This window comes from Gadus macrocephalus, chromosome 2 (genome assembly GCF_031168955.1).
Source record: "Gadus macrocephalus chromosome 2, ASM3116895v1".
NCBI lineage: Eukaryota > Metazoa > Chordata > Actinopteri > Gadiformes > Gadidae > Gadus > Gadus macrocephalus.
In genome coordinates, this window is record NC_082383.1 from 9875786 (window position 1) to 9887376 (window position 11591).

Sequence of the window (11591 nt, forward strand, 5' to 3'; positions counted from 1 at the left end):
TGGTGGAGGAGAAGGGGATGTAGTCGGAACTGCATTTCAAGCATTTCGACTCCCGACATCTGCGGATGAATCTGACGATATCGGCGGCAATAAGTTCCTTGTTCTTTGCCTTCGAAGCAGATATCTCCTTTGCGGGTAGAGGGTAATCTTCATGTAGACTGCAGAGGAGTTCGGCAGCAGCCTTGAGAGTGGGCAGCTTGATAGTGGCTGACTTGCCAGTTCGACATTTCTATCAGTGGTTGCATCAGGGTCATAGGCGTCGAGAAGTTCCTTGATTTCGGTTTCCGTGGAGATGGTCTTCAGTTTGCCGATGAACAAAGTGTCACTGTCAAAGTCCAACATGGTGTGGAAGCGCGATAGAAACGCTTCAGCGCGATAGTGTGTGTGCGGGTGTCTCGCAGCGTCCGCGGGGGAGGACGAGACTATCGATAACAATGTGAATGTCTCACTTCTCACTTCTCAGAGTTCAGACTCTTCCAGTTAAGGATGCTTAAGCCAGTTATTGTCCACACACTCCCACATACCCCAAAAAATCCCCCCCATCCAAAATACTACACATAAACTCGACCAGGGTTACGCTACCCAACTCAATCAACTGACTCTTTTCAGGGTTATAATACCCCCCAAAAAAAAAAAAAAAAACATTGTCCCAAAACCTCCCCAGGGTGACCGCCAACCCACCCTCCCCCTCCTTCATTGAGACGACGAGAGGCATGGGCTGCTGCCTTGACTGGTGGAGTTCTCGGTGGACGTTGCAGGGCTGTCTGGACGGGCAGGGTTAAGGTTCAACTGGGTGTTGGTGGTAGCTTCACCGAGGGCCGGAAACAGAATGCCGGAGAACCACCTTCTCCCAGGGCGAAAGGGCCTTTCCCCAACTCCCTCATGGAGCATGGGGGGTCCTGGGCTGACGTACAGGCTGGCAGAAGTGTGGTATGGCCTGGGCTGCTCCAGGCTGATTTCAAGGGAGGCTAGCCACAGACGTTTGCCTGTTGCTGTTGCTGTTGCTGCCTCCGCCATTGGACTGCACTGTTGGGGGGAAAAAGGCTGGTGCTGGGTGGTGGCTGTCAGGAGATTGCTGGTTAAACCTGTGCACACTGATTACTCAATGTGCAACAGGTGTGCAGCCTCACACCGACCCATTCTCGGCCAGGTGAGGCTGCTTAAACCAGCCATCAACCACACACACAACCACACATAAACAGTGGCATTTAACTTTCTTTTGCTACGTATTTGTGAGACCAATCATGTTGCTGGGGGCATATATCTTTAAACTCCTAATTGGCAAACACAAACTTGGAAAGATTCAAATCAATACTGTACAGACGGTCCACTGTAGAAATACACTTATTAGAATAGAACTTCACTAAAGTCTCCCTAACGGGAAACAAGCCGAAAAACCCACTCTCACTTTTTGGTTTCCAGCTGAGGCTCTATGCAGTCTATCTATAATAAGAGTCGGCCCTCCCTATACACAAATTATGCGGCCGCATAGGGCCCCCGACCGCCAGGGGGCCCCCAAGAGCGCTGTATTTTATCCTTTATTCTTTTCTTTTTTATACACAGAGCAATTTAATTAACAAGAAATTAAACATTATAAACATACAGCTCATATTGGTATATGAAAACAATGGTGAAATTAAGAATTTTGACAGTCAGTCCCATAGACTGTATAGAGGTCGATCATGATAACCGAAACATGTTGTTAAGGTAATGCTCGGTGTTGCTGAGAGGGGAACAAGCAAGGAGCGTGATGTTTGATTCAGCGCAGGCGCTTGCTTGACTGATCCCAAACTGGCAACCGCGATGACGACGATACGGTTCATGACAAAGCTAAACAAAGCTCGCTACCTTTGTCCGACATTGCCTCTCTCTCGCTCTTTCCCCATGGGCCTGTTCTAGCCCTTTAAAATAATTAGGCGGAATGAGTTTTGCGCCTCCCGTTCCCATAGCGAGCAGAGCGTTGCCCTGTTACTTGACTATACTAAACATCCCTGAAGACACATATTCAATGATTTACCTTTACTTTGCTTAGCAGTTTCCCCCCCCACTCGCCCTACTATATTACATTGCATTTAAACAATGTGTGATGAATGGACAACAAACAATGGAAAAGTTTCAGAACATTTTCTTTTTAATTATTTTAAATAACTTATATGCTTACATAAACATACATAAACAACCTCCATACATGAATGGAAGATGCTCAAGAATATTTTCATGAAATTAACTATTAATAAATAAGCAAAAGGATCAAGTCTAATAAATTGCACGTGCAAAAATGCTACAAAGAATGACAATAGATGAACTCCATAAACTGTGCAAAAGCTCTTGAGCACACTGTAAGGACAATTTAATGTTTCCAGTTTATGACCCATAAACTGGATTAACTATACACTCAAACTACAAACAAAAGTCCTATTATGGATACTGTACGTACCACTACAAACAGTTGTATCTGGCTTTTCTATGCACCAAATTGAAGCAGCATTAGAATTTGACTCGTCTAGAGTCAAATTCTTATGGCAAAAACAGCAACTATAGTAGCATTAAAATTTAGAGACAGTGAACATGAAGGATCAGGTGTCTTTTCTCCTGCAGGTGCTGGGCTCTGCAGATATTGCGTGAGTGCATCTGGCCGATTAAAAAACCACTGGTCATTTTACATTTGCATTCATGTAGGTTATCAGTGAAGTTAGCTAGTAATACGTAGCAAGCTAGCAAAGTAGGTTAACAGACGCTAGCTAGCGATAGCTGAGTAGCAGCAATATTAGGTGATGCCCAATACTATTTAGTTTGAAACTATAATGGCTGAGGTCACTTGCGTTTTCGTCCCTGCACAACAGTGTTTAGACCTCTACATTTTGAGTATCCATGTACTGTATGTCAAGCTTGACGAATATGCAGTGTGTAAGCTTTACTTTGACTGTTTCAGTGAGTATACTTAATAAGTAGGAAAATAATTGTGACTAATCGTGTTCAAAGAGGTACGGAAAAAAACGTCAGGGTTATGAATGCATACAGTTCCTTGTTCTCTGTGGCAAAACTACTCTATCAACCGCAAAGCAGGGACACAAAATTATCTTGCTTAGGGCCCCCAGGTGGACAGGGCCGGCCCTGTCTATAATACAGTAGCTGCTGGGCTACGGTAGAATAAAAGGCTAAGGAAAAAGGCTTCAATGCTTCCTTTCTTATTGAGTATAGGGTACACTGGACCATCCTTTAGGAAAGGAAAGGAGCTAATGCCGTCCCACAATTCCTTGCAGCAGGACAATTATGGCAAACAATCATATTAATGTCATAACTGGGATTCATGTCGATAAATATGAATGGACAGGGGGTTGAACTTGAGAAACCATTCACGATGTGACAACCATTTCCGTTCACCTTTGTGCCTATACTTTTATTTCAGATCCTTGGCAATGAAGTTATATTTTATTCTCTGGGTTATATAGCCTGCATGAAGCAACACGGAGTATGCAAATTATCTTAACAAGTGCGCTTAGTAGACCATCTTCGGAAAGTTGTAGGTTCACCAGGACAGATCAACGTCAAAAAAGGTACATCTTACGTACTTTCTCGACCTCAATAAAAAAATGTCATGCCACTTTGATACTTCCGGATTATTTCACTCAGTAAGTTGCCTTTCTAAGCAAAAAACAATGCCTTGATCTGTTCGCAGCCCAAGCACCTATGCATTCTCTGTCACATCCGTGACAGAGAATGCCGTGCGGCATCCGTGGCATACTGGTGCCGTGGGGCATCCGTGGCATACTGGTGAAGGAGTTGGACTGGTAACTGGAGGGTGGCCAGTTCGAATCCTGAAAAAAATCCACGGATGAGGTGCCCTTGAGCAAGGCATCTGAAACCCCCACCTGCTCCCCGGGTGCTGCACCGCGGTAGCCCACTGCTCCGGTAGTGCCGGTGTGCCCCCATGTGTATGCCCCCATGTGTGTGGACCTCTGTGTGTGTATGTGATCACCGGCTACCCGGATGGGTCAAAAGCAGAGAAAGAATTTCCCCCTAAAAAGGGATTAATAAAGGACTTAACTAACTTAACATCTTTCCTTGACCTCATGGCGTTTTCCATCAAGGTCAAGGAAAAGTCGTTAGGAAAGGAAATAGAATGTAATTTAATTCGACCATAGCCTAAAATAATCTGACTGCATTTACACTAGGCTGCCGTGGTGTAAGCACAATGTTCAAAGATGGACTACTCAAACGGATCTTAGAAAATTTGCCCCACGTGTTCTTGCTGTGTTGTTGCATGCAGACTGTTTAATGTTTTACTTCACTTTACACAGTTTCTGTAAAGATCTTCTGAGTGGGAACAGGGAAAGATAGCAGCAGTCGGACTGTTACATTTGATAACAAGGCAAACAAACAAAAACATATGTACCTTTATTTTCTTTGAATAACATGATACATGTTACATGTTCAAAACAGGACAATGAGCAACATACACACAAGAACACAAAGTTAAGATCTTGTCTTTGTCCACGCTGTTCCAATCTGAGGGAGCAGAGCACTATAAGGCCTTCACCCCAGTTCGGTGTGGACCGTAGGCACACATCATTCACATAATCCCCGGGGCCTTAGGCTTTGAGGCAACCTAAAATAATGTGAAAGCACACCATTTAATTGTTTCACCTATAAAGTTGCCTTATAGATTTTCACAGGAAACATTGCATCAGCCAGACATATATAATTGTATCACAAGATAGAATACATATTACAAGCTATTTTTGGAGAAATTACATGCTTTACAACATTTCAAATGTAGGCCTGCATATACAATTTAATCAAAAGATAGATAACAACATTTAGTTAAACAACTAAAAAGGTAGGATAGATCTTTAAACAGCCTTATAACAATATTATTAATGATGATTATAATAATAGTGTGTAAGTAAACGTACACATTATAAGAAAATGCAAAAATGTGTAAAGGATCTGTGATTCCTGTGTCCCATGACACGTAGCATCTCAACCAACATCTGACACCTCGTTGAATTATGCAAAAGAACTGTGGGGTTTTCTCCTCTCGCTCACCCTTATAAGTTGTCAAGTGTAAAACAGGACATCTTCTTCCAGTTCAGCTTCAACACAAACCATGTTCTCTGTAGCTGTACTGCTGCTGCTCCTGTCTGCTGGCTCTGGTGAGGCTTTATGAGAAAATATCCAATCAATAAGAAAACACATTGATTCACGTTTAAGAAGCTCATTAATGACCAAAAGCTTGTATTCTCTACAGATGTGAACTGTGAACAGCTTACTCAGCCGGAGTTTCTGACTATCCGACCTGGTCAACCTCTTACCATCCGCTGTCAGGTCTCTTATTCTGTTAGTAGCTACTACACAGCTTGGATCAGACAACCCGAAGGACATGCGCTGGAATGGATTGGCATGATAAAGACTGGGGGCAAACACCAGAAAGACTCTCTTAGTAGTAAATTCAGTCTTGCCGTTGACGGCTCCAGTAAAACAGTAACTTTGCAAGGGCAAAACATGCAGCCTGGAGACTCAGCTGTGTATTACTGTGCCAGAGAGACACAGCATTACAAACTGTTGTCAATGATGAACAAAAACCCTTCACCGTGAGGTGTTATTACTTGAATCCTCCAGAGGGGGCGCTCTAAACCAAACACATCATTCAAAATCGATTATTTATGAACATCATCTGAGAAATAGAGGGAGAGATGAAGGCCGAGCTCGCTGGAATATTTATTTACTTCTTTATTGATTGATCAGTTAGACCTACTGACTAACTTACCGACCAATTTGTTTGAAATATATAAACAGGGAAAAATATATTTAGTTAACAACTTATGCAGATATTTATTGTGAAGATGTTTAAATGGTTCATTATCCTAATTTGTGTTATATGATATCATGCAATATATTTTCTTTTTGTTTTTCATTGTCATTTTAATTAAAAGATTGCCGTATTAATCTTCACAGCTGGACTTGGAAATAAAGCATCAGCCAGACATATATCATTTTATCACAAGACAGAACACATATAACACCTTATTATTAGACAGATAACATTTCTTAAAAGACTTCAAATTTAGACCTTAAAATGAAATGTTAAAAAAGGACAGAAGGCCTGACGTTATTAATAAAAAAAGAGTTAGGCCTAAAAGTATCATGATCCATACAAGACTTACATCATACACACAATAACACAAAATGTTGATCTTAAAACAGCCTTTATTCTCAATTTACGTTTACAATTGTATTAATGCTACTTTTTTTTAAATGCAAGCAAATATAAAAAATGATATGCATTATAAATCTTAATAACACTTTAAAATAAAAAATAAAAATAATACAGTATGGTTGCACTGCTGAATTCAATTTAATTGAATATGTATATATATTTTTTAATTTTAATCACTATCTACTGTGGTGCTCTCTGAAATGCAATGCACAACATGCAATTTGTCCTTATCTCAATTTTTAAAACATTTTATATTTTTTATTATTACTATTTATTGTGCTGCTCTCTCTCTCTCTCTCTCTCTCTCTCTCTCTCTCTCTCTCTCTCTCTCTCTCTCTCTCTCTCTCTCTCTCTCTCTCTCTCTCTCTCTCTCTCTCTCTCTTTGTATTAATACTGTACTTGACTTGGGAAGCCCTGCACAAGAATTTCAATGTGTTTGAACTGTCTGGTTTATGCACAAATGGCGAATAAAAACCTTTGAACTTTGAACTTTGAAAATAAGAGAAAATAAAATAATATTTAAAAATATTCTAGTAATATGGTTAAGTAACACACTGTCAAATAATGCAAAAACGTGTAAAGAGCTGTGATTCCTGTCCCCCATGTCAAGTAGCATCTCAAGCACTGTCTGCTACCTCATTTAAATATGCAAAAAGGACTGTTGGTCTTTCTCCTCTCACTCAGCCTTATAAGTTGTCAAGTGTAGAACAGGACATCTTCCTCCAGTTCAGCTTCAACACAAACCATGTCCTCTGTAGCTGTACTGCTGCTGCTCCTGGCTGCTGGCTCTGGTGAGGCTTTATGAGAAATCATCCAACCCATAAGAAAACATATTGATTCATAAGTGAAGTAGCTGATTTACGACTAAAAACCTAAATTCTTTACAGGTGTGAAATGTGAACAGCTTACTCAGCCAGGGTCTCTGACTGTCCGACCTGGTCAACCTTTGACCATCCGCTGTCAGGTCTCTTATTCTGTTAGTAGCTACAACTCAGCTTGGATCAGACAACCTGAAGGACATGCACTTGAATGGATTGGACGGATTCGTACGGATGGCAAAATCGTGAAAGAATCTCTTAGTAGTAAATTCATTCTTTCCCTTGACGAGGCCAGTAAAACAGTAACTTTGCAAGGGCAAAACATGCAGCCTGGAGACTCAGCTGTGTATTACTGTGCCAGAGAGACACAGCATTACAAACTGTTGTCAAGGATGAACAAAAATCCTTCACCGTAAGGTGTTATTACTTGAATCCTCCAGAAGGGGAGCTCTAAACCGAACACATCAGTCAAAATAGATTATTTATGAACATCAGCTGACAAATAGAGGGAGAGATGAAGGCCGAGCTCGCTGGAACATTTTATTTACTTTTTTATTGATTGATCAGTTAGGCCTACTGACTAACTTACCGACCAACTTGTTTGAATTATATAAACAGAGAAAAATATACTTTGTTAACCAGGGCCGTGCAGAGACCTTTTGAGGAGCTGGGACTCTGATTAAAAAAAGGGCACAAAGAACAAGATTCACCTTTGTGAATTTTGTTCTTTGTCACCTTTATTTTAAATAATGAATTACCCTTTTTGAAACAAAATGTATTGTGTAATCTTACATACAATCTTACATAGTAGCATTCATACTATATCCCCACAGACAATTTACATAGTAATAAATCCACAATTTTAACCTAAACTTACAACTAAAAATTAAACATGGGGCCTATCATCGGACTCCATTTACATGAATAAAATATGCAACCGTTATAAAAACAAAGTGTAATTTTACACACAGTATTAATACTATAGAAGGGCTATATCAAATTTGACAAAATACTAAATCGACTATACTGTACACCTTAGAATGAAATAAGGAGCCTTGCATAAGACTACATTCACATTAATGTTATCCATCCAAAATCCAACAAACAGACATCGTACTATGTGATTGAAATAAAAATGTGTGCTAACTACTACAAATCACAATGAGAAAAGGTTTTTTAAAGATTTTTGCTAAATATTTTAAACTATTAATTGCAGACTGATTCACTATAATGTGAGATATCGTTAAAGTGTTACCTGTAGTAAGTAGCAGCCCACAATTTGCAAATACTACAGCAATCAGAATAAGAAAATGTATTTTTATTGATTTGTGGTGATTTCTTGCCTGAAACAATTCCATGATAAAGTCTATGCCACCAGTCTGTGGGGTGTAATTTAGACAGATAGCAGCCGGAAAGTAGATCAAAGTGCTGTTCTCGCCCAGATATCGATGGTAACAATTAATGTTGTTGTGATTTTTGTCGATACGGTGTTCTAAACAGTCCTCAACCTACCACACCCGTAATGCACTGAAATTGTGTTGATGAATCCGATTCCGGATTAAGTAAAAACCGAATATCCGGCAAATATCAAACCTGTTGCTAACTTTTACCCGCTACAAAACGCAATAAATGTTTTTTCCATCGGACCCCCCCCCTGCCTCCCCACCAAGTCGGGACAGAGAAGGGTCACGACGCTGCCGGTGTCCAGAAGGGCCTGCGTGTCCTGGTTCATCACCCGCGCTGGTATCGTCGGGGTCCCGGGAGTCCAACAGGTGGCCAGTAGGCAGGGTCGGCGCGTCCCCTCGTCCGCGTAGGCCGACGGCATTGGAATGTCCCGGTCTCCTGGGCAGAATCGTGCTATATGCCCCGTCTGACCGCAGGTGTAGCACCGCCTGCCCTCGCGACCCTCCTGGGTCACCACCGGTGGTTCTGGTGGGAGTGGACGCGGCGAGGTCGTGGGTTGAAAAATAAATGTATTTTTCAACATCTAAATGGTTTTGAAAACAAAATGCCTGTAGTAATCGTACCCTGCTTTTAACCGTCTCTTAAAAGAACAACAATACAATGCGCATCTTGCAGGCATGCAAACGTGAAAGGTCACGTTGATAGCCTATGACGTCACCTACCGGCAGCGCAGGTAGACGGAGAGGCACCTGGCTGCAGACCTCCACTGTGAGGTTGCTTCCGGTGCAGGCTCCACTGTCAGTACACCTCCACTTTCAGGACGGAAGTGCAGACTTTTAAACACCCATTTAAATTCAAATTGCATTTGAATTCGAGGGAGACCAGCGACAGCATGTGTCCAGAGTACCGTGAGTTGCTGAATTAGCTTATCCACAAAAAGTAAATGCAAACCGAATGTAACATGTCGGTTTGGGTTGTCGTTTTGAAGCTAAATTAGATTACGTCAAAGTGAATTTTCACCAATGGCGGTTAGTATCAACACTTTAAATTCTCAGGGATTATTAACTTTTTGGTGCATAACGTGAAGCAACTGTTTATGTTTGTATGTAACATTATAAAACATTTTTGTAAACTCTCCATGCATAGCTGGGCATCGTCACAAAGTTGAAAACATGTCTTTCTGAACTCACAGATGTGATATGTGTTCATGAACTATAATTCAAACATGATGCATTTGATATCCTTTTTAGATGCATCATTAAATTGTAACATGTGGTGGAAAGCCTGCAGTGGAACACTGCACAACATGCTGCAGTCAGTTCCACTGCCCCCTTTGTCCAAAAGGCATGTTTAATCCATGCCGACCAGTCAGACTTCAGCGGCATTTGGAGGTCCACGTTAAAAATGCCATTGCATTTGAAGGTAATGCGGTTGTTTGATCTCTTTTTGTTATGGGTTATCAAATAAACCTTGATCATTATTAAACTAGAATCACGCCTCCGTCCTCCCTCATTGTCTGGTTACCCTGCCTAGGCCATGACAATGTAGACACACCAGTTGGTGCAGCAGCTTTGGTTTAGGGTGAAAAGGAGCCGGCACCACGCCACTTATGAGATAACAAAAAGTGAATGTGTATTTCTCTCATAACTTTTTGTCATTATTAAAGAGAGGCCTGATTCTCAGATATGCATGTTGGATGGCTAAGGTGTAGTAGGTCTGGGAAGAAATTCAGGCTAAAATCTTGCAAGCGAGCCACTGGGTGTGGTGCAACGAGATGGAGCACTTGCTGAGTCATTTCCTGCAGGGCTGTAGCCACAGGTTGATGCGTATGCATCCTTTGAGACCCCTTTTGATACATAAGAGACCCCAAGGTACAGCTTACTTGTTCTCGACTCAGTCACCTATTGCATCACTTCCTTTAGGGCTCTGGCCTCCTAATAGATCATTGTCGTATAATTGAATGCCCTCTTTCATATACATGATACCACCACCACTGGGACATGGCAAAAATTCTCCAAATCCATATGGGGAGGGGGGGGGGTGCTTGTGGACAGTAGGGGTGTACACGAGACATAAATAGGAAGCAAACACAGAAGGAATGACCTCTCAAACATATTCAATTAATTGTTTCAAATAACCCTGCCTCGTTAAATCAATGAGCTTGGTGTTTTGCTTTCAAAAATAGTTGATAGATGAAGTCAAAACTGCAGAAAATAAAAACAGCCAACGTGGCTTTTAAGGATACCTTGGAATATCCGTCTATTTTTTAACCATCGGACCCTAGTTTACGACAAAAACAACACAATTGACGGCAGCTCCTTTGCCGCTTGGTTTTTAGAGCCATGTAAGGATTAGAGGGGGTGGTCGATAGCAACCACCATAGCAACCATGACAGTCAAGTGACGTGGACGAAGCCCCATTGGAAAAAAGTAGAATACATACCCTACACACTCTGGAGATTAATTATATTTAAATTATTATGACCATGGAGCCTTTATTTGCATGGGTTACATTTTTACATTTCGTTCTGTGTAGCATGGAAAAATTGGAGAAACACTCCCATTCAGAATGGATTGGTTTACATTTCGTTATTTGGAGCACTGTTATTTTTTATTTATTCTCAGTTTTTGAGGAGGTGCTTCAAAAATGCAACATTTTCTGCAATCATCCAAAATCCAATGGAAAAACCTGTTGGCTTGTTGTCAAGGGAACCCAGGGCGACGCTCACTTCCGGGTTGGCCAACATACGTCATCCCTCCACCACTCACCACCCAAAACACATGTTCAAGTTGAATGATAATGCATGAATTTATTCTTTATTCTGCCATAGTATTTTTTGTTGTCGTTTTAGCAGCGAAATGCATTGTGTGTGTGTGTGTGTTGTGGCAACCCGCCCCCCATCAGAGGGCGGGTGGTGGAGGGCGTGTACCGCCTCCACCCACGTGCCAGGGACAGGGAGCGCTCTCCAGCTGGTCCTCATCAGCCGGATGGGAAACACCCGGCGAGAGGAGCGCGTGGAGGGGTTAAAGGAGAGTCGAGGACTTACTGGAGGGAGGCGACCCACCGACAAAGGAGAAGGAGGCGTGCAACCCAACGACGGCTACGAGGCTCGCGGAGACCCTAGCCAGGAGACACTTACGCATTGCCTA